Raw genomic sequence first — 27876 nt, forward strand, 5'->3', positions numbered from 1 at the left:
TGGGGCAGTAGCGTGGCTGTGCTTTTTTGTGGAAAAGTGAAGTGAAGCAGTTACAGTATAGAGCAGAGTGGATTATTTATCACGCCACTAATTTCTGCGTCATGCCTGTAATCAACATGACACTGTGTTTACACATTTCTGACAGTTGAGTTATGCGTTTCCCTAACTGGCCAGTTTTTAAGGATTTTCAAGACAGCATGGGTTTTCCTGCTTTATCTCCTCACACAACCCGCTGTTACCTGTTCTTGCTTCTTCTCCACTACCAGATTCTGGGTTCCTGATCTGGCCTCCATCGAAAGCACCCATCTCTTGGCATCTGGCTCCTGGCCCAACATTCACAGCCGAACAATGTGAACTATATTTTGGTTAATGTATGGCTTTTTCACTAAACGTGCACCCCTGATCCTTTTTCCCCTCAAATGGAGTCCAACCATACAACCCTCAACAATAAACAACTGGTTTGATCAAAACACACATTTATTCACCTAAATAAATCAAAGTTGGTCCCCAAGCTTTATGTAGGGGAAGTCACCACAAGATTACACAATCCCAGGTCGTTTGCCCACACAAATCAACATAGCTGCCAGCTTCAGTCTCTCAATTGCTCACACACAAACAGCATTTTACATGATCAAATGTCTAGGTTTAATTCTGAATATCAGTAGGCATTCCAGATTAAAGTCACTTGCCAGCCGTCTCCAAATTGCACATAAATGTAAATTTACAAACAAATCAAATAACTTGATTTCCCTGATAACACCAGCATTTTATGGAATCGGAGAACTGTTGCATGTCTCACATTTCTCAAGTAAATATGATGCTCTAGGTTATTATTATATGCACAGTTTACAATATGTTTATAATGAATTGCATACAAATTCCACAGGTTTAAAGAACACACATTATCCAGCAAATCTGTATTCACCCTCGGTAGGGTTGTCTTCATATCACAGCTTAATGTTAACTATTTCTGTGAAAACACTTTGGGAACAAGTTTAAGAGATTATAATTTGCAACAAATCATGTGTAGACTGCATACAATGATATAGTACCACTGTGCACACAGCTCAAACATATATTTGGGATTGTATTGAAAGTACATCGCAATTGATTTTAAATGCAGTGAGATGCACTTTTCACTTCCCATTGCAAAATGTATGTATTTTGACAGCCCCCTTTTCAAACCACTCCCCTTTGGGATTTATCAGGAGTATAATTCTAGAGAGCATCTACAATTTCCTTTGGGGCATTTTCCTTCCCACTTTGAATTGATGATTAATTGCATGGAACCAGCAGATTCCTTCTCAGGTTGGAAATCTCCCAGTCAGCAAGGCTCCATCATGCAGTTCCAACTCCCTACTGTTTAATGTGTTGTTGTCTGCAGATAATATCCAAAGTAACTACTGATCGAGAAGAACCAAATGTTATTCTTTCATGCAACTTTGTCCTGAGTCGGAATTCAATGTCCTGTGCACTCCCACATTTTAAAGTGAAAAATATTCCCACAAGTATGTCATGCTTATGTCACACTATGTGATTAGTCCATTCTTTCCTCTCAGTCAGACACCAATAGAATAAACCATAACCCCCATCTTGATTGGTTGATTATAATCTCTATATTTCTGACCAGAATAATATGGGGGACCAATCTGCTCTTAATATTTGAATCATGACCTGCATTTGTCATATAAAACGCATTTTGTGCCTCAGCACATAACTCATTTGAAGAAGCCTTTGTAATTGGTTCAGTGAAGGAATGTTTCAAAATGAGATGATAGACTCTTTTGTTCTCCTGCATTAGTTTAACAGTTGGCTGGCATTATTGCTAGGAAGAGTTCAAATCTGCCCCATTAGCATTTCCATTTGAGGCTCAGTAATTAAACAACCAGGTTTAGACTAGCAGATTCCAATCTCCTGCTACTCTGCAAACATCATGCTATTGGAATTTCAAGTCATTTTTTAATCATCTGTAAAATACTCTGATTGTTAGGGGCTAATTTGCTCTGAGGTGAATCTGTGAACACAAGTCAGCACAATATCAGGCCGACTTGAACACACGTGCTACTCAAACCAAAACAAAAGAACCATTGCTTTTCAACATATTTACCCTATGATATATAATATGTGCCATGTTTTTATAAGCTTCGGACATTAATTGGATGGTTGTTGGAGAAATGAATTTGCTGTTACATTAGAGAAAACAAATACAGCGATGGTTCATTTTAGAGTTATTTTTCAGGTATAGCAAGTACACTTCACTTCAAAATAAACGTTTCTATAACACATGCCATGTTCAATTTTTGATATGAAATTCCATGATGGGTAGGGAATAAATAATTATCTGTTGACATGAAAGGAGTCCCTGCATCTCACCATTATGTCTGGATAGTATATTGTTGTCACCAATATTGTGTCAGAGCAGCAGGCACAGTTCTCTATGAATACAGAGTGGTTTTACCTTGCAGCTTTTCAGCATTTCCTGCTGTCTATTTACAGTTATTCAAACTCAGTCTTTGGGCAAATGTACTGAAGGACAAATATTGTTCCTGAGATGGCTTAGTTAGCACCACTAGCCATATCTTTGACAATGCAAATCACTATGATCTCTTTAATATTCTCTCTGTTCTTGAGATTCACGAGCAAGCCCTTGCCTGGATTGAATTCTACCTTGCACCTCACCAATTCTCTGGGCTTCATTATGGGTTATATAACCTTGCCGGTGCTATGAGCGGGATGCCACCAGACCCGTAATATTTTACTGGTGCCTGACTTCCCGGTGCCACCGACTCATTACGAGTCCGTCGGCCCGGGCAGTTAGGCACCAGCAAATTGTAAGTGGAAGTGGGGACACGGAAGCACTGGCACCGTTGCTAACCATGGACACTTCACACGGCAGGGTCAGACCTGTTGGGCACAGTAGCAAAGACAGGCAGACTCAGAGTTTGTCGATCTGGAAATAAAGGTGCCAGTGAGCTTAACAGCAACCTTGTTTCTGGACCGGCAAACTCGTAATTAAGCCCTCTGTCTCCTGGAGCTACAACACCTCTCGAATTATACTCTACACCTCTACTCTTGGGGAACTAATCTCGCCCTTTGGGTTCTAGTAGTAAGTCTTTGCAAACAACGCCTTCTTCTTGTTTCTTGAGCTCTCCTCTGATTGCTCTATCAAATTTTCTGCCATTAAGAATTGGATAGCTTTGCAGGTGCTTTTCTTCCCTGCCAAAAGTTCTTTCATCTCTCCCTCTGCATATCCAGTTCTTACCTGGCACTCGCTGCTACTCTTCTTCAGTTAGAAACCTCAGCGTCCTCTATGATTCTTCTCACACTGTCTCAGCCTTCAACACCAAAACTAGAAAAGGAGCTAGCTGGAATCTCCTAATAATTATAAATCAGGCACCTACTTCCATTCAACACCGGCAAACATCTATTAACCACTCTTGTCTTCTCTAAACTCGACTACTGTGCCAGCATGCTCTTTGGTCTCCCCAACTATGCTTTCTGTCCTCTTGACAAGATCATTAATTTTGCAACCAGGACTCTCTTTGAGCTCCCTCACTTCATGGCTACTTCCTTGCCCGTCACCAGACTGGATGGCGGAAAATGGAAAACATGAGGCTGGATTTAAATGTCTTCTCTTGGTTCACAATTCTATTCAGAGTAAGGTACCACTATATCTTCCTTTATCCAAAACTACAAACTTTCTCGTAATCTACACTCTGTCTCCTCAACTACCATTGTGGCTCCTCAGCTTTCCTGTGCTTCCTCTCACTTCTGCTCCTGCTTTCTTCTTGCTCCACTTGCATGGAGTTCTCTTGCCACAAATATCTGAGAAGCAGTCCACATGGATTTGTTCAAAACCAAACTAAAAGCCTCCATCTTTGCCTTGAATTTACCATTACCCTGCACCTCATCTGAACGCTAGCTATAATTTTTCCCATGCCTCTAACCTTCCTTTGTCTCTCACTTCCTCTGCCTCCACGCTAGCACTTCACCCATCATGGTCACATCCTGAGCACAGCTGGCTGTATCACCTACCTGTACTTATAAATGTCCAATGTTCATTGATCTTAATCTATGTATGTCTACTATGTATTGTCCATGGTGACTGTTCCATTTACTCCCCTCCACAAACTAGTCAGAATGTCCCACAAACTCATCCCATTGTAAGAAGCTCACTACTTCGCAAATCTGATTTCTTATCTATTGTACATTCTTTTGCGATGAAAAGAGCATTGTTCCACCTGTATATAAATGAATAAATAGAAAATACCATGTGTCAGGTGTTGTCCGTCATGTTTCCATGTAACTTAACTGTTTCCCACAGGTGCAGCTTATTCATAACAATGGAATAAATATTACAGAAGTGAAGCTGGTAAAGGCACTACTCTGGCACCTCTCGCTTTGAATTTAGGCAGTCATAATTTGCCTTTGATTTGCTCCACAAAACAACCAAAGTGCTTCTGCTGTACAGACACATATGCTCATGAGCTGTGCATTTGTTTGTCACTGCAAAGTTTTTGGGAACTGTGGCACAAACTCCACAAGTCCTCTGCCTCTCAATTTCCCAACAAAGCAGTTCCTGCTAAACAGACTGCCGTGCATACTTTCTTGTATGGCTGAGTCCCATAGGGAAATCAAAATATTCCAAACTACCAATTCTTATATTTTGCTTAGAAGAATACGTGTCTCATTTGACCTTTCCCAAGTTTCCATTTAGAACTACCACATGCCATAATTATTGTAACTGCAGGGGGTATTGTGAGGGATCGTTAGCCGTTATGAGTTTACCAACGCTAGTTTGATAAAATCATGCCAGATATGTAGTACCTCTGAAAATAAAATACAGTATAAATAATAGTCATTGGTGCCCCACAAGGAGGGGAGTGTGTTAGCATCCAAGCCAATGAGGAGGTTTGGAACGGGTGCTTTACCACATTGTACATACCCCTGCTCTGAGCCTCTTGAAATCAGGTGGCAACCTTCTTCCCTCTCCAGTGTACCACGTAAGTGCATTTCCCCTGCACCGCTGCGTCCCATCCCCCACACCCACCCTCCTTTTCCACACATTTTGGCCGCCACATCCTTCCCACTTACCTTCAGCTTTCTTGTTGGTTGCTGCGCCATGGACTGTAGGGATTCCCGTTGCAGCTCCGACGTTGGAATGGCTGTCATGGAAAGGGAAAATGGACTACGTGAAGTCCCTTCTCCCCGATCCATGGCATCCATTTATTGTTATCTTTTAAGTTACAAAACAGCAAATCCGTCATTTCACAACCTAAGCACAATTAGTACAACATGCCAGGATACTAATAGCAATAAACACATCTCTGTGGGATAATTACTGTGTCCGGTAATGCCCCAGGGCTTGGTTAAGCTCTGTGCTTCACTCAGGCGTGAAACTATGTCTCCGGAGCATTACCTGACGCAGTAATGGCCCCCCAGCTCAGGGTTTATTGCATAATTAATTAAGTGCATTACATCCCTGTGAAAGAGATGGAATGTCATATGGAACAGCAGTGCTGTCAACAGTTGTGATAGAATGCACAGAATAGTCAGTAATAGCTGTGATGAATCCTGCAGAGTCATCACTGACCCTCAGCCTAAAGTCTCCCCCCATGTGGGCCGGGGAAGGCCGCCACTACCTGATCATGACCCTGGGGGTGGCATTTTGAGGCAGGATCACATGGGAAGAGATGGCTGTCATGGAGAAGTGGGAACTCCCTTGGGAGGGACACAGTATTCTTTTTCTTATAAAGATGAAGATCCTATAATTCCCAAATAACTAATGGCATGCTGTCACTGCCCATGCCGCTTCCATGTTAAATCCCAAAGAACCTTATATGAGAAACCACCTAAACAGAATACATTTTACACCTTCGGGATCCATGAATCACATGTGATGTTCCCTGATTATAATGATCCTGTTATCGGTAAAAGTCCTGAACATAATATCACTGCGCATCATATTCACAAAACGTCTTCTGTTTATGACACACTTAAGTGCAATAAACAAATGAAACAAACTGTCTTGAAAAGTGTAAAACATGATGGACTTTAATTCCCATAATACTTGTAGTAGTGGGGTGAGGAGGAAGAGGAGAGAAGAGTCAATGTGGAACAGGAACAACCCTAACCCAAAGGTGCAGGTTCTAATCATTATAAGCTGTGCGTGAGATTTAAAAATGGTGCACCTTACTATGAACAAGAGAGTGGCAGGAGAGGAGGAGGTGGTTGCAGCCTGAAGGAAGAAGAATGAGCAGAAAGTCACATAGGATGCAGAGCGGGAGACAAACTTCAAAGCACAGCTACAGTAACGAGCCATGCTGGAGGAAGGAGATGTTCACAGGGACCTGTCTGGAGGCATCTCAGACCGAAAGAGTGAGCCTCTAGTGGAATGCGATGACTGCAAGATCCAAAGAGACTCGGTCTTGCATAACGGCAGAGGTTCTACTGGTGATGGCGTAAGAGACCGATGCGGAAACCACAAGACAATCTCTGCAACTGGGGCAATCAGCCTGGTAATGATACTCTGTTACAGCTACACATTCATCTGGTGAGTCAATCAAATTGAGTTGGGAGCCCCAGGATGTGTTATAATCCTGGACTCTTGGGGAGGCAATTTAAACACTGACCACGTAGAAAAGAAGGGAGAAAAATGTATAATTCTCCTCACATGAGATGTCAGTCTGAGAAAAACTGGAGCCTACATTGCCAAAAGCAAAGAGAGATTGAAGAAGAGACAGAAGGGCAAAAGGGTACAATTCTCCACACATGAGATGTCAGCTTGGGGAAACCTGAAACCCACAGTTCCACTAGCCAAAAGGCTTTAAACAAGAGACAGAAGGGCAAAGATGGTACAATTCTACCCACATGAGATGTCAGTTTGAGGAAACCTGGAACCAACATTGCCACAGCATTTGTGTGAAGTAGAAATCGTTCCTGGCAGGGGAGTAAACCAGGAGAGGAACAGTTGTGTAAAACTGAAAAACACCCCTGGCAATTGAGTGAACTGGTAAAGGAACAAGTTGTGGCAAGTGGAGAGCATTCCTGGCAGCCAGTAAACCAAGGAAAGGAGCAGTTGTGTTAAAGGGGAAAAAGAGTGTTCTTAAAAAGAGTGTGAAGATATTTGCTTTATCATTTTGACAAACTATTGTTCAACAAGAAAAAGGTGCTTTTGCCATTCTGTCAAGAACATTTTATGAGAAAAACTGTTGTTGCATCCTTCAGAGTAATTATTTTGGCATCTTGAAAGGAATACTTTGTGAGAGAAGCAGTTGCTTTGATTTTGAAAAAAATATTCCCTGGGAACAACTGTTATTAAATCCTTCTGAGCAATCATTTTGACATCTTGAAATGAATACTTTGTGAAAGAAAACTGTTGCTTTTGTTTGGAACGACTTTTTTTTGGAAGAGACATTTGTTTTGCCAATTTGAGAGACGTGTAGGATGAATGAGACAATTCACATTGAACTGAATAGAATATTGTTGGAACATAACTCTTTCAAACGCTTTCTTGAATTGATCTGGGCGAAGAGTCCAACCCTGGGCTCAAGGATTACTTTATGGAGTTACAATTTTGAACTGTTGCACATTTTTGTTAAACTGGAAACAGACACAATTTCCTTGCACACATTGGTTGGATATGTTAGTGTGAGGGTCAGATATATTTTGGACACAAGGTCGACTTTCTTTAATTTTAGTTTGCTAGGTAGCGACCTTCTTATTAGGATAGGGACATATAGGCCTTTATCCAGGACCCCTTCTATTTTTAATACACGTCAAATATTGAGAAAAGTACAACTTTCTGACCCCTCACATAGCCCACAAAAGCACTGGGCATCTCCAAGCTCAAACAGTGAGAGAATACACACACAGTCAAAGATACCTTTTCATACCCTTTGTGGCAGCCCTGCATCTTTTTGTTCTCTATGTTAAGTGGTTTCTAGCATCTCTGAACTTAGGACATTAGATGAGTCATTACACGTCTGCCGGTATCCTGCCAATAATTCTGGCGGGATACCGGCAAACAGTATTACCATTCCTGCAGCCTGATATCCCAATTACCAGGATTGTACAGGTAGTGGGAAGGGCGGTACATCTCATAGGACTCCGCGGAGGGGATTGGTGGTTTTACCGGCACCAGTAAAACTGGTGCCGGTAATATCAGCTGTTTTTTTGCAAGTAGAGGCCTGATTTACCTCCTCTTCGCTGGAGGTAAATCAGGTACCTGCACTGGCAGATTTGTACTCTGCCATAGGATATACAGAAATATCGCCACTGGACCGGCAAAGTCCTGATGACCACCATGGCCTTATTTACAGAGCGTTTTCGATGGGACTTTCCCATTCAAAAATGCTTTTATAAATCAGGTCCTTTGGATCTCATAAAAGGTGTACTGGAATTTGTTGAAATAAAACACAGCTATAATTGATGGTGAGTGTGGTGCCTCTGCCTAATAATGAGATTTCTGTTATTCTGAATCCCAAACTGGACATTATTTGAGAAAGGAAATTGTATCACCAATGGTAATACTGCCAGCATCTAACAGGCATCTTTTAAAGTAATACTGCTATGCACATCATTTTCCCACTTATACTTTTAAAAACCCATATTCAGGGTGACCTTGAAAAACAGGTCAAAATACCAGTAATGCTGTTTTTCTGAGATACTGCCTCACTCGGAATCATGCAGTGAATGGCTATTTTTAGTTTGGGATAGAAATGTAGTTTACTTCTACCCATTGTCTAGAGATTATATATTAGGTAACACATCCAACAATTGAACAGTTGTCCAAACCTCTAATACATTGATATTTACTGAATAGAATATACTAGATGAGGTGAATACCCAGAATTCATAATAGTATGGTTGGGGAAAAACAACCCCTATTTTCAGCATGACCTGCTTTTGGAGATACCAGCATACTCAAAATAAGCCCATAATACTGCAAGCATCCCACTTGTTTTCCATTGGAAACTCTTCCTCTGTGTAAGACCATGAACATCTTCCACAGAAAAAGCAGTTTTCCTGGCTGTCTAGTGTTTAATAATAGGCACAGTTGGGTAGGTTGCAGCTCGGTGATGCTTACCCTCTAATTTTGGCTGCCTTTACTTTATGTCTACAAGCAGTGGTGTGCGTTATAGTGGGCAACTGAGATCGTATATGAGGTCACTTCATTCCACTTGAGAGTCAGTTGAAGGAGAGAGAGCAACTGTCTAAGGCGTTCCTGGGTGGTGGTACAACTATGTTCCATCTAACAACTGTCTTGAATTCTGAATTTTAATTTTGAAATTTGAAATATTTGTAATGCACCCCTGATGAGCTTAATCATATCTGGGTGCAGATGACAAAATGGCAGCCACCTGTACGAATGGGGTCTGAAGGATAATCTTTGACCCTGATGAAAAACGTAGTCTTATTCATTTTTTTGCTTTAGCAGATTGATGACTATTTGAATAAATAGGTTTTGCCTTCCCTACAGAATTGATACAAAGATCCAAGGGCCCTAATGTCTTGTGGTAGGCTGTTCCAAAACTTAGGGCCACATACATTGAATCTACGGTCCCCTTGAAACACGTGCTTGAGCCTAGGAATTTCCAAAAGCTGTTTGTAGCCTGAGTGCAGTTTTCTCATGGGACGATTTTGTCGGATTTTCTCAGATAAGTATGCGGGAGCAAGGCCATTGACACACTTGAATAGCAAGCAGAGCACCTTCAAATCAACCCGCTCCTTCACCATGAGCCAATGCAGGGAATAGCGAAACTCAGAAATCAGACAGAGTTTACTTACTTTACAGATTATCCTAACAGCAGCGTTTTCAGCTTTTTGCAACCCATGCATTGGGTCTATGGTATACCTGCTAATAGTCTATTACAATATCTAGGCATGAATGTACCATAGCTCCCACCACCATGTGGTGGTCCTCCGCAGGAATATAAGGGAGGGCCTGCCATAAACGGTGCAAGGTAAAGAAGACTGGTTGGACCTTCACACTCACCTGGGCAGTGCATCCTAGGTCTTCTTGCCATATACAAGCAAGGTTTTCAATCTTGGGTGCAAACATTAAGTGTTTATCCAAAAGCACAAGGGGTCCGGACACCTACTGAGATTCAAATGATGTTTAGGACTAAATAGTGCCACTCCTGCTTTACCAGCATTTAAAAGGAGCCCAATTAGGGACATCCATGTTTTTACTTTAAGCAAACGGTTTTCAACCAGGTTTCATCCACCTCCTTTATTTTTACGAACACTTGTGTGCCGTCCGCATAGGAGTGGAATTTGATATTATATGTCATAAGCATTGGAGTGAAATTTGATATTATATGTCCTAAGCAGGTCCATCAGAGGATGTATCCTATTGAACACAGCAGACTTACCGTCTCCTTGTGGACTTGGTGTCCATATTTTCAGCACACAAGATTTGGCGACAAGTTGGGCAAGAATCTACTTGTTCAGCTGTGGGGGGTGCAGGTTGCTTGGAGACCACCTCCCACTGAGAACCTCCACCCAGGGCTGTCGCATTGTTGGATACCTGCTTGCCAGAGAGTCTTACCATGCCCACCGCATATCCTCTGCCGCAGGGGCTGGGGATCTAAGAAGTGTGCGTGATCCCTGCTGTGCTGGTCTTGCCTATGCCATCAGTGAAGGTACCAGCGTGATGATGTGGAAATGGCTGTGGGCATAGAAGGAGCGTGGCTACACCCCAATGCAGCTAATAAAAAGAATTACTGCACAGTTGTGGAACTGGCCGGCACCGTCTGACGTTGAATCAGCAGAGTTCTATTACCCACGACGGGAGCTCCATGCTTCATGATATGATAGGTTATTTATAATGCGCTTAATACCCAGAGGATTCTAAGCGCGGACCTGGAGATCGAACCCGTGTTGCTCCGTGATGTCTTGCTTGCACGGTCGAGCACGCTGCCCCATAGCTATCCTCCCGAGAAAGAGAGCATGAGAGCAGTGGACAGAATGATGACATCCTCGCAGGTTGGACCAATGGCTGCGCACCGTCCTGTGGTGACACGTGTTATGCAGAGCCATGATATCAACAGTAGCATGATGGCCATTTATGTGGAAATGAAGAGGACACTCTTAAACCATGAGTCGCTGCGGGCGTCTGGTTCTTGTACTGGCAAAGAAAACATGCCAGGGATTCTGCTTAGTGCTGGGGATAATGCACTGTTGTGAACATGCTTTAAAGAAAGTGCGCGTTGATGTCACCCCAGATAAGGATCAGGACGTCTTGCAGAAGGGACCCGCTTTTCAAAGGTACTGTCTCTATGAAGTGGATCATTCTTCAGATGAGGACGAGAGGCATTTCCGGCAGAGGCTGGTGGGCCTGTGTGTACCCTGCTCCCAAACCTTTCCTCCGAAGAGGCAGAAGGAAAGCTGGCGGCTGTGCAGGGCCACTGCCTCATATGTGGTTGACAACTTCCTTGGGATGGGAGCAGATCCGGGTTCTTCAAGAACTAGACCCTGAACTGTTGGAATAACAGTTAATAATTGAATCAGGGTCCTTCAGAAATGTTCAGCATGTCAGATTTTTCATATTTCCCTAGGGAAGTCAGGTGCATTATAAATTGTTAAAGCTGTCAGCGAGTTGGAAAATTAATTGTATCCGTGTTTCGCCTTTATGCAGGATTGCGGGTGTTGTTAGTGGTTCAACTTGTTGCAGGAGTTGCAGGTCTAGTGTTGTCGGATGCAGCAGGGACTTGCACTGTGCTTTAAGTGAGAACATTGCATCACTCCTGTTGTTACTGCATGATTAATCAATATCTTCATGATTAATCAATATCTTTTCAGCCAGGGGTGTGTGAAGGACAAGTGAAGATAGATGTGGAAGTGTGGAAGTGTGCCAAGTGATTGTGGTTGTGGTTGCCGGATACAGTCAAGTAAAACCACTGCATTTAGAACCTCTTCTCCGGAGCTCCTGTTGCCTTGATGTGTGCCCGTTTAAGACTCGCTCATAAAAACCTCGCTGGAAGCGAAGCGAGCGAAGTGTGTCAAGCGATTGGCATGATGGGTGGGGAGGCAGTGAGGATGTGCAGAATCACTGCTAGTGTTGAACGACCGTAAGAAAACCTTTGTTATATGTGCGGTAAGCTTTCATCACGCCGTGTTCCTCCTCTTATTGTCCTGACTCGTATGTATGCCAGTGACGACAAACAAAACTAAAGGAAAATGGAGGAGGCACCCCGATAACCCGGGCGGTGTCCTCCTCCTGTCCTCCCCCTTCCCCCTCGGGAAGAAGGGGAGGCGCCGACAGAAAGCGCAGAAAAAATCAGGAAAGCCCGCGAAGGGCTACAAAGAAAGGGGCGGAGCTACCCCCTTTATAGCGGGCGGGCTCCTTACTGCAGGCAGCTTCCATCCAGCCTTGGCAGAAGGACGCCCGCCCGCAGAACCATCAGGAGGATTTCGTTTTGCCAGGGAAAAACACACGTATGACCTACGAAATGGTAGACCTTATGTGACAGTGCAAAGTTATCAACGCGCAGGACACACTGATGGACGTTCGGTTTGTAGATGTGAGTAGGAATCCCATGCAGCCTGTGTTAGAGGGCGCTAATGTTGCTGGTCCTGGTTGCCGGTAAATTACTTCTTACTTTAAAATGAGCAACACAGCGAACAGTGTTAAAACGATCTTGGAATGCGGCCTATGAGGTGGACACGCCCTTAGAGGCTAACAGTCTGCCATTTGTGAACCAGGGATTGAATATTACCTGTTAAGAAATAGACAATTTAGAAAATAACTCTCTGCTTGAGTTATGTTATTCAATGTGTCAAGCAAACTCAGGTCCTCAACTGGCCCAAAATGACACTAGTATCCAAAATACGGCTGAAATACATATGAGTCCTAGGTTATCTGCATCGCCTAAAATGCTTCTGTCTAACTGCAGTGAAAATGAGAACACTATGCACGGCGATCCTGAAACGCAAACTTTCTGAGGTCAGTGTGCGTTCCACTGCCAAATCAATACCAGAGTGTGAAGAATTAAGCAATCACCCGGCATAGGATGGGGGGGGTGCTACATTTTGCCATAAAAATGTTGTTGAATCTATGTGGACGCATTCATAATGATGTGCAGAAGCAAGGCATGTCAATCTCACAAGTGTTGATAAACAATAATGCCCAATGAACGAACAATGTAAATGCTTCTAGGGAACCCACTATTGACACTATTACTTCAAATCAGTCACAGGAAGTTATAGAGGCGGGGTCACAGCCCCTGGAGGTTGCTGAATCACCTCTCAGTTATTCCAAGCAGAAGCCAGTGCGTAGGTTAAGGAAGTTAATTGAAAAAGAGGCGAAGCACACTGATGTGGCTTGAGCTGTTATCCCTTCAGATGAAGTCATTGTAGAGCCTTTGAATTCGACTATTGCGACAGTGATAACTCAGAGTCAATTAAAAAGAAGACAAAGAAAAAAAAGCAATAAAGAGGAAAAAACACCACCAACAAAACTTGGGAACTTTAACCTGCTGGTTGCTACAAGATAATGAGGCTAAGGCTTCCTGTTCCAATGATATTAATGTACCCTCCAATCAGAGGCGTTGCTAGGGGGGGGCTAAAGGGGCTATAACCCCTGGTCTTTTGGTTGTAGCCCCGGATAGAATCTCAGGAGCTACAGCCAAAAGGCTGGCTAGCCCCCAGTCCCGACAGTTCCGACATTAGCGTAGCCCCAGGTCTTTTCCAGACCTAGCAACACCCCTGCCTCCAATGATTCAGTAGTTGGCTCTGAGGGTTTGACTGCCCGCTTTGCCCTGTTTACCCTGTGTGCCTGCTGACAATGTGTGTGCAGAGGTAGAATCTGGACATCATTGTTCCTTACCGGATTCTGTCGGCAAATTAAGTATTGGAGTAAAGTTAAATGCTTGAATTTTGACTATCAAACACAGAGCCGAGGCTGGAGTGAAACAGCACATCAATAGAACGAATGTACTAAAGAATGTTGCTAAAATACCATCATTACGTATTTTAAGTTCTTGAGATTTTGATTTTATTACAGCTGAACGTGGTGGGGCTGGTGGGATGGCCTGTGTCTATTGTGGACTACCTATGGCAGCATCTTTAAATAGAAATCAGGTTGACTCATTGGAGTTTTTAGGATATGAATTAGATAAACCTTGCGTACCTCAAGCTACTTCTTCCTGCTGCGACCATTGCAAAAAATCATCATCAGAGGTGCCAATTGTCGGGATAGCTCCTGGCAAAAAGTCCACTGATGAATATGATGACGAAAAAGGATGGCAATGGCTAAAAAAGTTGATACTGGGTATCGAATTCTCTCAAAAATGAAATGTTGCTGTTATATCATGGCACCCCCGTGGCCATGCACATTTCATACATTTTATACATTTGATGTTTTAGACATGTTCTTGGTATTTATGCTCCAGGAGATATGGCTGATAGTTTTTTTATTGATGGATATGTTATTTACCAGTCCTTTATCGTCCAAGAGATAGCATCCTCGATAGTATTACACCCAGATGACAATGATGTCTTAGCTGTAGAATTGACACTTAATAATGGTATGAGTAATCAAGCTATGCTTATTATCAATGTGTATGACCCACCTGGCATTATTATTACAGATAATGTCTTTGAATCTATTGATTAAATTATCACCAGTTGGTATGATGCCATAGATTCTGATTTGTTATTGTTGGGTGGTGATTTAAATGCTAGATGTGGGGAACATTCCACTGATGAGTCCTAGACTACTATTGCAAGTGAAAAATGTATCGTTGCATAAATCTGTTAATACAAAGGATAAGCATTGGCTTAGATTTCTGGACCAATGGAACATTGTCACACTAAATGAGCGTACACGCGGTGATGTCAGATGGAAGTGTGAAATAAAGAGGCTAATTTAGATTACCTATGTGGAAATCCCCAACTGATTAGGATTATCAAGAATCTAAGTCTCAGTAAGAATGTATATAGTGACCATGCAACCTTATGCTTGACATTAGATCCTGATCTGATAGAGGTACGGCAATATGCCACCAGCGGAATGGTACCTAACCAGGCTGGTAATCATGTTGTTTGGTCAGAGAGAAATATTAGAAATGTGTGTATGAAGTTGGCACTTACCCATGAAGTTAGTTTGGGCCTGCACACAGGGGATGAGATGGAAGCCTGGCTGAAGGGGATAGCTCATGAAAGTGGAAAACCTAGGAAGAACATACTGGTTTTGCCTGAAAAAAGATTTGCACAAACCTTCGCCATTGAAATCCAAAATTATAAGCGAAGGTTGCGTATTTGTATCTGCAGATTGAAAAATGAGGGGGTGTCTTGTCTGGAAGTCCATATGGAAACTCATAGATTGAAATAAACAATATAATAACTGGTTGAAACAAAAGAAACACATTCTAGTTGGCAAAGGATGATTAGGGCTCTCCGTAGTAAAAATACTAAACAGGTTTGGCGTATCCTTAACTCAGCCAGACATTATACTGACAGAGCCATCATTAATCCCATTTCTAAGAATGTATGGCACACTTTCATTAGGGAACAAATGAAGTAAAGTGATATCAAGGAGCCGCCTTTCCAACATAAAATTGTGAATTGGCCAATAAACTACTAATTCTCTGATAGGATAGCCAATTTAACTAAATAAAAATACTCTAGAGCACCCTGGCCAAATGGTCTTGATGAATTTTGGGCTGTTGTGTTATGTGATTTATTTAAACAAATATGTGGAGAGGGGCGTATCCCCTCTGCATGGGAAAAGGCCATCTACATCCTTGTTTTTAAAACTGAGGATCGCCTGCTACCTGAAAATGATCATCCACTTTCTCTCCTTGATAACACTGGAAAAGTGTTTATAATAATTTGGCATTTATATATGTTTTTGCTGGGTTTGTTTTGGACCATCTGCAGGAATAACATTCTACATGCATATCAGACTGGTTTCGTCTGGGCTTCGGCACCACCCACAATATTCGGCTCTTGGATGCAGTGATGGTGCGGGCTAAATCTAAGAATAGCCCTTCAGTAGACATCCCCTCCATTGATTTCTGTGCAGTATTTGACCAAGCTAAACATGAGTTGCTGTGGAGGAAACCTCAGACACTTGGATGCCCTGAATGGATTGTTCACATTTTAGTGGCCGTACACACAGGGACTATGGCTCAGATGCGGCTAGGAAATAAGGGTCTTCTATTCGGTGAAATTAAAGTTGATAGAGGTGTAAAGCAGGGATGCATGCTTGCCACCCTGCTTTTTAAGCCTTTGTATAGCCGATCTCGATATTAGGGTGACAGTGTATGCTAACTCTGTAACCATTTATTCTCAGGAATGAAGTTGATGTTTAATGCCCATGCCTGTTATGTTGAGGAACATGGGTTATGCATTCACTTTATAAAAAAAAAACGAAATCAATGTAAGTCACTGCACGACAGGTCAAATGCATTCCCTGATCACTGATCTAGGTCATATTGAATATACCCAAAACTATAAAAACCTTGGAATAGAGATGTCAGTTAAAAAGGGCTATCGCAAGCTGGTAGTTTGTAAGTCACGAAAAGTCAAACCTATCTCTTTCATGGTAGTAAGATTTGTGTACCAGCATGCTGGTTTACATTAGGAGGCATGCTAGACTTATACAATCAATGGTTTTTCCCAGTAGTGTTATATGGGCTCGACGCTTTGGAGATGCATGATGTTGAATGGTTAAAAGCACTTAAAGGACATTTCTGGCAGTGTGTATTAGGGCTCCCTCCATCAGCTTCTGTCGAATATATAGGTCTAGAATTAGGAATCATGTCATTAAAATCATTGGCAGTAAAACGCCGAGGAGAATTTTTCTTAAAATCTAAAACTTTCCCCATATGCCCTCTGCTTATAAAGTTAGGTGCCACCTAATGTTTAGAACATGGAACTGACAAAGAGAGTGGGTTTATGAAGCTGGTGCAAGACTTGTTTCAAAGTCTTGGCTGGACACCCGACTTTCTGTGCTGTTCCACTTTCCAAAAATGAAAGGGTGCTTTTACTCGCCGATGGGAAAAATGGGATTGGGTCAATAATTATGACCATCTGCAGATATTACATAATTACAGCCAGGTTGCGCAAGTCTCCCATAAGTTTATGAAACCTCAAGATGATCTGCTCCGTTGCCCTGACCCCGAAGGGTGATGTTTCAGACTGTTAATGCGCATCAATCAGCTCCCTGTTAGATCCATTCTGGGTGCACAATGGAAAATCCCTAGGGATGGCCGATTCGGCACAGTTTGTGAGATTCCAGGGTGTATGGACCATATTTGGCCACTTGACACATGACTAGGATTCAATAACAACCTCAGAGTTTTGGATCAACAGTTTGAATACCGAATGTGGGCATTCCATATTGCACTGTATAGAGTATGGTGCTGGGTTAAAAAAAAAAAAAAATCTTTAAAAAGCACATTGATAATCCTAATAGCTGAATGATCAATATACAGAATACGGATACAGATGGGGAAAGCATACGTATCTATATTATCGAAGGAACATGTTTTAGCTGTTTTAACTGTTTATATGATATAAAGAAAAATATTAAGTTAATTGAAATAGTGTGGACATTGTACTATAGTTTTTTTTTTATAGAATATGGATGATGTAATCATATGTATGACGTTATCTTGTATTTATTCTTAGTGTCTAATTGTTGTGTTGTTTTGTTAAATAACAGTATGATTGAGTCTATTTCTTAACTTTTTAAACGTTTTTTTATGAACTAAACACAAATAAATAAATACATAAATATTTAATACATGTGATTCTTATCTTTGAAAATGTCATCTTTTTTGTCTGATTTAGTCAATTGCTGTTGAGTCCGTCCTGGTGGTGGGAAACATCTCTGCAGCTCGCTTTAGTCTACATCGATAGAGTTTAAAGTAATGTGTGATCATCTGAGATTTTAGGTCCACTTGTTTATATTCTCCTTGTGGTAGCCTACCACAAGAGTATTGCCTTTGTACATTTGCAAGTGACAAGGAAAGGGGAGGCTGTTAGGTGTTTATTATCTCACTTCTGCGAACTACTGGGGTAGCTCATGTGTGGCTGTGTGACACACCCTCTCTGATCAAGGTGTGTCAGTGCGATCTAATGATCAGACCCTGTATGGGGGGGTGAAGTGCCCATAAGATATTTTGTCTGGGGTGTATGTATGACGAATTGTATATGAACTATTACAAATATGTGTTTTACACATCTGGTCTTCCTTGGCATTTACAGTTGCCAGCGAGACCATGGGTTTCAGTGTTTGAGTCGAATATGCATTTATCTATTTATTTATTTATTTATTTAGGCATTTGTATAGCGCACCAAGCCCAGAGGCATCTGGGCGCTGAAGCATAAGAAGGTTGGTTACATGTGTTGCTTACATAGGTGATAAGTTACAGACTTTGGTACATCAGTTGCATCTTAAATAAGGTCACAGTGGTTACACATTACATTAGGTTACAGGTTAACAGCCAGGTTAGGAAATTGTTGTTACATAGTTCACAGGAGGTCAAGGTCAGAGGTATGTACCTGGTGCAGGTAGGTATGCAGGTAAGTATGTAGTTGAGGTATTTTTACGTGTCTTGGGTGAAGAGCCAGGTGTTGAGGCCTTTGCAGAAGGACCAAAGGGAGGGGTCTGATCTCAAGGCCAGGGGCAAGGAGTTCCATTGTTTTGCCGCAATCACCGGGAAGCTGTAATGTTGAGATTTTTGCTGTCTAAATTTTGGGATGGCCAAGTGACAAGAGTAGGCTGATCAGGTTGATCTATTTGACTGCACTTTGCAGATTTGTCTGGCAAGATAAATCGGGGGGCTGTTGAACAGACATTTGTGAGTTAGTGATAATGTTTTGAAAGTGATGTAAACCCGGACCGGCAGCCAGTGGATGTTATGTCTGGCTGAGGGGATATGTTCTTTTTTTTGGGATGTTAAGTACAGCTCTTAGTGCATTGTTCTGAACTATTTGTAGTTTGTTTATGTTTCGGGCATTAGAGCCTGCAAAGAGGGAATTGCAGTAATCAATCCTTGACAGAATGAGGGGTCTGGCGATGGTGATACAATTGTCGGTAGTCAGGAAAGGTCTGATGGCATTGATCAGTTTGGCTGTGTAGGCTGCTGCCGTTGCAATTGCATTTATTTGCTTTGTTGGGGATAGCGATGAGTCCAGGTAAACTGCTAGTGTTTTTACCTCTTTTCCTACCTTGATAATGTTGCTGTCAATGGTGAAGGATTTGTAGGATTGAGGAAGGTTATTTTGCCTAGAAAGACTGCCAATGATAAGAAATTCAGTTTTCTTGTCATTAAGACAAAGCTTGTGTTGCGCCATCCCAGGCTTGAATGGTAAGGTAGATTTTATTCAGTGGGTAGGAATCGTTGGATGCCTGTGATAGGTAGGATATTTTGGGTGTCGTCCATGTAGTTGGTATATGTGACTCCCAATGTGTCTAAGATGTCGAATAGTGGCTGAGTGAACACATCATATAGAGATGGCGAGACACCGGATCCTTGGGGAACTTCACAATTGACTGGGGCTGGAGGGGCAGCTGCAGAGGAGAATACTCTCATGGTGCAGTTGGATAGGAAGGATTCAATCCATTTTATGGGGTTGGCTGAGCAGTGGCAAGCTAATCAAGGTGTTGGCATAGTATATTATGGTTTATCAAGTAGAATGCTGCAGAGAGGTCAAGTAGGAGGCCAGATTACCCTTATCTTTAATCTGGTGCATCTGGATTTTGAGGTCCAGGAAGGCAGGTTCCGTTCCGTGACGGGGGGGAAGCCTGATTGGTGGAGGCCAAGGAGGTTGTGGGTTTCCAGATGCTTTTGATTTTGTACATAGGCGACTCTACCGAGTATTTTCAGGATGAAAGATACCGTAGTGATTGGGTGGTAGTTGGTAGGCACATTCGGGTCCAGTGTGGGTTTTTTGAGCAGTGGGGGTAACCAGGCTTCTTTCAGGTTTTCTGGAACATTGCTGGAGGAGAAGGAGTAGTTGATGAAGGATGTGATGAATGGGGAAAGCTCAACAGCGCAGTCTTTGATGAATGAGGCTGGGCAGATATATCCTTGACATCTTGAGGGCTTTAGGCATTTGATGATTTTGGTAGTTTCAGCAATGGTAACAGGGGTGAATTTGAATCTAGGAGTGGACGTTAGTGGCGTGGGAGCAAGTCTGGGGTCTAGACAACTGGGCGAGTTTGGATTTTTTATCATTGATTTTGTTTCGAAGTGGGGCTATTTTGCTGATGAGGGCATTTTGAATGTTTAGACACCAAGGTAGAACTTTGATACAGCGGTCCTGGAGTGGGGCTGGTGATTCAAGCTCCCATAGAATGGTGAAGAGCGCTCTCGTGCCCGAGTTAGCATTTGCAATTCACACATTGTACAAGTTGCCTTTGGATTGGATGGTGGCTTGTTTGTATTCTACAGCTAGTGTACTGAAGTGTAGCTTGTTTGCATGAGTCAGTGTTTTTTTCCAAGTGCTCTCTGCAGTTCCGTTTGTGATTCATAGATCTTTGAGGCTAGAGGTGTACCAAGAGTTTAGGTGGGCTATGGGTTTGGCTTTGTGGTTGCCCAGCGGAACTACTTCATTAATGTCTATCTGGAAGGTGGGATCCGAGATGGTATTGGGGTGCTAGTTAGCGGGAGTAGCCTGGGGAGCATTATGTCTGGGGTAATGTTCCAACAGTTTCTTGAGAGTGCCGCTTGGTGAGTTGAGGCATTATTTTCAAACGGACTGCTTCACTGATTGAGAATAATATGATGTTGTGGTCTGACTATGGTCATGGGTGGTTGTTCAGTATATTGGTTTGCCAGTTGAGGTCTGCTAGCCAGTCCAGTGTACCTTTGTCATGTGTGGGGTTTGAGATACAATGAGTGAAGCCTTGTGCTTCAATAGTGTTTGTGACGGTGAGTGCCTGCGAGTCTGATGGGTCGTTAAGACCTAAATTTAAGTCTCCCAGGATGATGATTTTTGATGAAGGCTTTGTGTTGGTTGCGAGGAGTTGTGCTATGTCTTCCTTGAATGATCTCAGAGTGCCTGGGGATCTATAGATTAGGTGGAGAGTCAGGGTGTTAGGGGCAGATAGGGAAACTTTGAGTGAAATTTGTTTACCCGATGGCAAAGCTTGAATCCCGGTTTCTCTCCGTCTAAGGTTATTTTTGGACATAATTGAAACTCTGCCTCCTTTGGTTACCAATCTGTCTTTCCTAAGAAATGTGTAACCCTCAGGGATGGTCATGGAGAGGACAAGGCCTAATGATGGGTGCAGTCACGTTTCTGGGATTGCAAGGAAGTCTAGGTCCTTAGAGGTGATAAAGTAAGCGATGTCCAGGGCATGTGTCAGGAGGGATCTGGCATTGACAAGGGCTCCCTTGAGGTGGGTGGTGGGTAGTGATTTTCATGGGATTAGGTAATAATATAGTTTCTTTCTCAGGTTTGGGTTCTATGGCTGAGCGTGTGTTACATCTTGTCAGTTTGCATAGTTTTGTAAGGCGGTTTTATGCCACCAATGGGTTAGTGTGATAGGGTTAGCAGGTGAGCTAATTCTTGTCACTGTGTGTTGACTTGTAGACGCTGAAAGGGTCTTTGTTCTGGAGTTGAGCAGTTTGTTTCTCCATTCGATGAATGGGGTTGTGGTTAGTGGGTTTTATTTGTTAGTGATTAGTCGATAGGCTAGGCGTTTGTTCCGGGGATTGAGAGAGCGTGTTTTTTTGGAATGTTGGGTGAGCTTCTGGACAGTGGTAAGCCCTATTATTGTGGTGTATGCCATATGGGTGGATAGGCGATATGCTAGATGCTAGTTCCTAAGCTTCAGGGGGCATGGAGTCATCAGGTATAGGGTGGTCTTGTGTGCAGTAGTTGGCGAGTTTGTGGGAGGGGTACGGGACGTGCTTTGGAGTGGAATTTAGATGGTGGGATGTCCTGTGAATTAGGGAGCACACATGCCATTTGCAACGGACTTCGGTGTTTGCGTTGGGTGATGGGGTCAAGATGGTGTTTGGAAAGGTCATCTATTCGGATGTGAGCCTTTGTGGCTTGGTTCAGTATCGGCCATTGTAGGTGGTCTTTGTCTATGTGGGTAGGGGTGGTTGAGGATTTATAGAATAGAGAACCAACCTAGGTTTGAGGGAATTTGCAGAGCCTATAACTAGTCGAACCAAATTGGGATAATATGGAGGACCCTGCTGGATATAAGATGATCATACCTGAGTTTGTGTGTGATTAAGATGGCAGTCAGAGGGTCCGCTAACATATAACTATCACACCTGATTTGAAAGGTAGCCAGTAGGCCTGCAAAACTTACAAAATCACATCTAAATATGAAGGATGGCCAAGGTCCTGCAATACATTTACGAGCAATACATATGCAATACACACAAGGTTTGAAGAGCGTATAATATATATGCAAGCACACCTAGATTTGAATGGTGGCCAATAGACCTGCAATGCTTATAAAATCGGTACTAGATTTGAGACATGGCTAGGGGCTTTCAATACATATATGAGCAGTACATATGCAATACATGTCAGAGATTTGGATACAAGGGCAAGATTTGTGAGATGGCTAAGGGCCTGCAATATATTTACGGGCCTTACATATGCAATATGTATATGAGATTTGAAGACAAGGCCGAGGGCCTGTAGTATATATGAGAGCACACCTAGATTTGAATGGTAGCCAGTAGGCCTGCAATACTTATAAACTCGCAACTAGATTTGAGAGATGGCCATGGGGCCTGCAATACATATACGAACAGTACATATGCAATGCATGGACAAGATTTGGATAAAAGGTGTAAGTGTTTCAACCCAGCACTCCACCTAAGTCAATGCCTAGCGTGAGATGCCCAGCTGGAACCCTTATTATATATTTTTATGTCAAAAGTTCTTTTATTTCTGGATGATGTACCCTTAAATCACGCCCCTCTCTTTGAATCCCCCCCCCCCCGGTCTCACTGAACCAAGAAGTAGGTTGTTTTGCAAAGTTAAAATATTTATTTGATGAATTGAACAATATATATATATATACATATATATATATATCTTTTATGAATATGAAAAATATCTAGATATCACACTTAGCAATATTTATACACTGATCAGCAATGGGTGATATCACAACAATCAACAATCTCTTTAATCAATAGGAGTATGGGTGAGAAGAATAATGTAGAAGAGAATAACTTTGTGTGAGTTCAATGAAATGCAATGATATGAAATTAATGAAGCACAGAAATAAAACTTGATATGGATTCAATCAATGACAATGTAATCACTTTTACCCCTGATACTATTCAATCCCCCCTAATATGCAATATGAAGAGATGGAATGAGGGAACACAGGTTTCAGAAACAACAATCAACAATTGCTTTTTCAATCCCAATTCCCCCAGCAAGCTTAGAGAACAGGAATGATTTCAAAAAGGTCAATTGCTTTTGAATGTGGCTTGTAATTGATGGGAAAAATGCTAAAAATGGATTTTAATTCGCTAAAAGGGATTGGAAACTAGTGGGAGCTGCGTTGGATAGATTCAGGTACACACTAGCAATGATGTTGAATGACTGGCAGATTGGAAATTGAATTTAGAGGTTGGATGCAAGAAATAGCTATTTTATATGGAATGAAATTGAGCCAAATGCAGAATCGCGGCAAACTTTTCAGCGCGTGAGAAACGCGATTACAGAAATACTATAAGGAGTTGGAGTTGGAGTGTGGTTCTTAGTTCGTTTGAAAGCTGAGGAGGTTAGCTTTAATTTGACACAAATTTTGTTCGTAGCATGTACGGTTCAAAAGTTACAGAGGGTTTAATAAAGGTTGATTTTTCTCAACAGAGTCAAGATTTCAAAATGAAAGATACGCTTTTAAAGATTAGGAACAAAGATAGGCTAACACTTGGGAGTCTATGAAGCCACAAGCTACATGACAGCACAGCCACCGGTCCAGAGGTGCCCCCGGATGGTTTATATCTGCCGAGATGCTGGCCTTTCTACAGAAAATCTATATTAGCGCAAAGATGATTATCACTACAATTATCACATGATTATATGGATGAGAGAAGGATTCAGGATAGACAAAAGAGATTCTACAATGCAGTTCGGGATATGTTGGAATGGGTTGGATAGGATTATTTAAAACTAAGAGATTTGCTATGGACAGTTCTATGCTAAATACTCACAACTATGGTTTTGGAATGGAATAGGCCCATCAGGATCTGGTCAAGGGTTTTGGACTGGAATCTGCTAGCCACTGGACAGGATTCAGGCACTTGGTTCTGCTCTCTACAAGGCACTCTGGTCTGCACGGCCTCCTGGACTGGATATGACATGTTGGTTCTGGGTACAGCTCTGCTCTACTGGTTTGGATCTCTGGGTTCTAGCAAGGGTTCTTGGCAAGAAGCAGGCAAAACAGCACGGCCAGGCTGTTGGATTTGTAATGCCCCTCGGAAGTTTGGGGTTAAATCAAGTTGCAAGATTTTAAAGGCCAGCTGAGAAGGGTTCAGCTTTTTGGATTGGGCCTTCTGCTTAAGGGTTCTAGAGTCTGGATAGATCTGGAGTCTGGATAGTTCTGGATCTGGATTCTCCTTCAGAGCGCTTTGCCAGTAGATCAGTTGATAGGTGAATGTGTGTGTCCTTCTGTGCGCTCAACAGTCCCTATTTATGTATTTCCCAAAGGGGTGGGGAATCTGATTATACTAAGCCCAACCTCTAGGAAACTGATTGGTCCCAGTATTCCCTCTCTCCTGAATTGAGAAGGAAACAGTGTGTCATGATGTGTCATAGTGACAATGTGTTTATGGTCCAGAGAAAAAGCCTCCCCTTTGTTTCAACCCAGAAAATCTATTTTTCATAAAAAAACATATTCACAATATCACCAAATTGCTAATATCACATATTTACATCCCAAATTAAATAAGGCACGCATCCGTCAAAGTCTCATATTCTGGAGAGCTTCTGTTCACAAATGACAATTTTTTGCGCTTTTAGTCTGTTACTCAGTGTCAGTTCTGTACCAATTTTTTCACATACATGCACATACCATCTGGGCATATTCCTGAAAAATTTCATATTTTTAAAATTATCACAACTGCTACAAAGTCCACATTTTGATAGTTCTGTCTCTGAATATCGCACAAATTCCAGAGTAGTTTCTACTTGCGAGCAACATTTTCATTTTAATAACCTCTAAATTCCATATTTTTAACAGTTCGGCACAATTTTCTATAAGTCTTTTTCAAAAAGATAATTTCTGTACTTTATGAATAAACAAAATTGCTTGTTTCCGCCCCAAAGTCTTGGCTGGGCTAGAGAGCAGTCCCAGGTCTCTCTGACTTTGGCATCTGGTTTCAGCCTACACCCAAATTAGCATTTCCTTTGAGTCAAAGGTAGTCTTTTGTCTCCTAGGAGAGCAACAGGCCAAAGTGCTCCTCCCTTTTCCTTTCACACCTCCCTGCCAGTTACTCAGCAGAGATAAGGGGAAAATATTCCTTTGTTTGGGAGAAAGTGTGGAATGTCTTTGAAGCTCAGTGTAGCTGGTTTTAACTTTCAACACAATGTTTAAAATAGTCTTGTCCTAAAATACAAATTACATTTTTAACAAATATATCCACCAATCTCTTAATTCCAGCCTTTTTACAATATAGTTTTGAATTGTATCCACCTCTATTGCTTCTGATAGCAAGTCTTTCCTTTTCATACTTTGATTTCAATGTACCAGTTTAAATTGACAGGTTAAGTAATCGCCAGCTTTCGACACAGACGAGTAGCGGTACTGTGCACATTTTTGACATATTCTTCCAAGCAAACATCTTTAAATGTGGATTTACTTCTGATCAAATATGTTTCTGCTGACATTGTGCTTAGGTGAATTATTTATATACAGTGATGTTTAACACCCAACAAGGAGGATGGATCTCTTGTGATGTTTGGGAACCATGATTTTTGCACTTTCCACCGTCAAGGAAAAACGTATTATTAAACAGCTCTGTGTTTCTCTTGCAATGCAGGACTGCTTTTCCAAATAGTTTCATTTTCTTCTGTGGGCAGCCAAATGATGGGTTTTGGCAGTGGTTTTCTGTGTTACCACGGACATAGGCAAAAGTAGATTGGCAGACTATTTTTCAGGTTTTCCTGCACAGTTCTGGGTGATTTTAGCGCGCATAATGCTTTCCAGCGGCCATTCTGAGGTTTCTGATGCAGGCGGTGCACAGTAATGTTGCAGGGCATGGACTAGTGGGTTAAAACATCCCACAAAGGGCAAGGGCCTGCAATATATATGTGAGAACTTTTGAGGTATAGCCGAGGTGCCTGCAGTGCAAATGAGGTAGCAGCTAGAAATTGCAGGTGGCCAAGGCCAACGATACATATAGAAGTACCGCTAGATTTGAAGCATAGTCAAAGGGCCTGTGGTGCATATAAGATCACATCCAATGTTGAGAGGTGGTCAAGGGCCTGCAATGCAAATACGAGCACATCTTGATTTTTAGTGATAGCCAAAGGGTCAGTATAGCATATAAAGAAGCAGTCTTAGATTAGAGTGCACTTGGGTGGCAATTGGGAGGTTTTCTGAACATCATGGTGTTGACCCTAGATCATTAATGTTGGGTTGTTTGCCAACAAATGAAAAATTGAATTGTGATACTAGGTGGTTCGACTGATACCATCAGTAATTGGTGTATCCATTAGTTGGGGTGCAGTGGTCATGGTGGGCAGGGTGATTGTGCCTTAATCTCTGGCCATATTTAATGGAGAAAGTTTGGTTGTGCATGACTCTGCACCGGCAGTAACTGCGAGTGGGGGTTAGTCGGTACTAGTAGAGCTACATGCGTGTCCTCCTCAGTAGGTTGCTTTGCTTGTGTTGCGTACCAAAGGCTCAGGCTGTGGTGATGGCTTGCTTGGGTTTGTGGGAGGGATACCAGTGGGTAGCAGGTAGGCGAGGTGAAAGGAGCGTGCTGCTAGCGCGGCCTCTAGGAGCTCCTCCATCCTCTGACAGGAGCCTTAGCAGTGGGGCCTTGGTAGGTGGGGCTGGCTTTCGCCTGCCAGTTGTCAGGTTGGCTCTTAGTAGCTGGGTTCAGCCAATCACAGCCGGGTATCTTCGGGGGGATTGGCTGAGCGTGCTTTGTGGGAGTGTGTGTGTGTTTTACTCCTATCATCGTTAAGTAGAGTGGTGTGTTCATTCCTGGAACCTGTGAAGATTGTGCTACGGCATAGTGGGCCAATATCCTATTATGGACGTTTTGTGTGTCTGCCTATGGGGTGTGGGATTGCCAGATTTAGAGGGCCTGGGGCATTCTCAAAAAAAGACACACTTTTGTAAGTGGTTGCCATTGGGGCCAGGGAATGCCACTGGAGTAAAGGCTGTTAGATGAAGAGCCATTTGTTGGAGTGCATTTTAAGTAGCGTTTTGCAGCTTGTAATGGAGTTAAGTTGGAAATGTTCTTGGATGAACGTGTGTGTTTTGACATCTGTGCCATTTAATCTTGGCTGTGTTTTGGATCTGTGTTTGGTCGTGGCAGGGCTGAGTGTTAGGAGTGGCAGTCCTGACCGGTAGGTGTTCAGTTGCCTGTATGTTTGCTGCTTTGCGGCAGTTCTGGGTGAAAGCCGATTTTTTTAAGGTTAGGGGTTGTTACCTTGTGCAACTTAATTGGTGTGAGCTGGTAGTGTGCTAGTGCAACGGCTGTTGGGGGAATATTATTGTTTTCTACTTATACACCTTCCCTGCAGGGATGTCCAGTACCGTGCCACCCTGTTTTATTAGCTAGTTTCCTGTTGATAATGTCTGGGAAGGATTTCATCTGGTTGTGTTGTTGTGGATGTTGAGGGTTTCTCGTTAGCTACATCCTCTTTTGTGTTCCCTGTTGTATGCCATTGAATGTTGTCTTCCTTCCCGCAGAG

At 42.5% G+C, this 27876-nt stretch overlaps 1 protein-coding gene across 2 annotated transcripts in view; it reads left to right on the top strand.

Annotated features, from left to right (window-relative positions):
* MLIP (muscular LMNA interacting protein) overlaps positions 1–27876 on the top strand; it is a 2218014-nt gene that overhangs the window by 1721540 nt on the left and 468598 nt on the right. The gene's annotated exons all lie outside the window — the stretch shown is intronic.

This window comes from Ambystoma mexicanum, chromosome 4p (assembly GCF_040938575.1).
Source record: "Ambystoma mexicanum isolate Mex_15411 chromosome 4p, UKY_AmexF1_1, whole genome shotgun sequence".
Taxonomy (NCBI): Eukaryota; Metazoa; Chordata; class Amphibia; order Caudata; family Ambystomatidae; genus Ambystoma; species Ambystoma mexicanum.